Source organism: Malurus melanocephalus, unplaced genomic scaffold (genome assembly GCF_030028575.1).
Source record: "Malurus melanocephalus ecotype Western Australia unplaced genomic scaffold, MMel_1.1 scaffold_207, whole genome shotgun sequence".
In the NCBI taxonomy this organism is placed as follows: domain Eukaryota; kingdom Metazoa; phylum Chordata; class Aves; order Passeriformes; family Maluridae; genus Malurus; species Malurus melanocephalus.
The window spans coordinates 1,028,312-1,029,831 of NW_026623439.1; the positions used below are offsets into that span (position 1 = coordinate 1,028,312).

The 1,520-nt window shown below is 48.1% G+C and overlaps 1 protein-coding gene across 1 annotated transcript in view; it reads right to left on the reverse strand.

Annotated features, from left to right (window-relative positions):
- Nucleotides 1-984, reverse strand: part of PCDH15 (protocadherin related 15) — a 456,551-nt gene extending 455,567 nt beyond the window's left edge. Inside the window, exon 1 of the mRNA XM_057373749.1 lies at nt 775-984. The gene's annotated coding sequence lies outside the window, so the exon portion shown is untranslated. The remainder of the gene's footprint in view (nt 1-774) is intronic.
- Between the last annotated feature and the right edge of the window lie 536 nt (nt 985-1,520).

Sequence of the window (1,520 nt, forward strand, 5' to 3'; positions counted from 1 at the left end):
TTGGATACCCTCCAGAACACGTAAGGAAGGAAACACCACTCTCATGTGTTTCAATATCCCCTACAAACCATAGTTAAGAATGTTTTATCCAGCCCCTCGGTGGCAATTCAGAATTCCATAGAATTGGGAATTACAAGCATCGAATAATGTGATAACTGATCTTATCTTCAAGCTACCTTTCCAAAACTTCATCCTTACCCTCCATTTCCATTCTGTATTTATCTGATTTCAGCTTCCTACAAGGATCCTGTCCTGCTCCTTTCTGTCATTCCAACCTGCTTCCTGTATCTGAGCATTTCATTCAGTCTCTGCACCTCTAAGCCATCAGATGAGACTCAGCTCCTTGGAATTTTTTATTTCCAGAACATTTGATCACCRGAACCAACCAAAAATTAGACATTGAGTAAACTTACTACACTCAAGCAAATCAACACATGTGGTTTTAAAGGGTAATAAAGAGATGTGTTAGAGACAAATCACAAGGTTGGACATCAGGAGGAATTCCTCCATGGAAAGGATGGTCAGGCATTGGAAGGGGGCATTGCTGGGGTCCCCACCCCTGGAGGTGYCCAAGGAAGGGCTGGAGGTGGCACTCAGTGCTCTGGGCTGGGGACAAGGTGGGGATTGGKCATAGCCTGGACTCCATGGSCTGGGAGGGCTTTTCCAGCCTCAGGGATTCTGGWATTCTGGATTGTTTTCTTTATTATCTAAAAAKTGCATTCCCTGAATTGAACATCTAAACCAAAAAATGAAATAAAAAACCAAGCCGCTCACCTTTCAATCCTGGGCGTGTGTGGCTCCCAGTGCAACCTCCAGCTGACAGCACCGTGTCCCCTCTCTGCCCTGGGCACTTCTGCTCCACAGCTCCCCCAGCCTTGCCTGTCAGCTGGACCTTATTCCATGGGGCTGCAGAAGAACCCACATCAYCATCATCATCATCCCGAAGCRGCTCCGTCCTCCTCCTGCTGTGCTGGCTCAGAGAGCTCCTCGTGCTGCTGCAGCCRGTGGGGAGTCCATGCTCTGCAGGAAAGAAAGCCAGGCTGAGAGAGGAGACAACTCAGCAGAGACAGCCAGACCTGGARCATGACAGCAATGGGATGCCTTGGATCAGGACCATCTCAGGGTAAGCACCTTCCGAAGCAGCTCAAAACAGAGCAAAGCAAGGACTTGGCCCTTATCCTCCCCCAGCCTTTTTCGGGTCACTTTAGACTGGCAGTAAACAGCTGCAAAAATCACAGAATGCTTTGGGTTGGTACCAATCCCCTAAACCATCACCAGAATGCTTTGAGTTGGTACCAATCACCTAAACCATCACTAGAATGCTCTGGGTTGGAACCAAACCCCTAAACCATCACTAGAATGCTCTGGGTTGGAACCAAACCCCTAAACCATCACCAGAATGCTCTGGGTTGGAACCAAACCCCTAAACCATTCCCAGAATGGTTTGGGTTGGAAGTGACCTTAAAGATTATCTTATTCCTAACCCCTCATGCAATGTTTCCTAGAAGAAGGGACCTGCC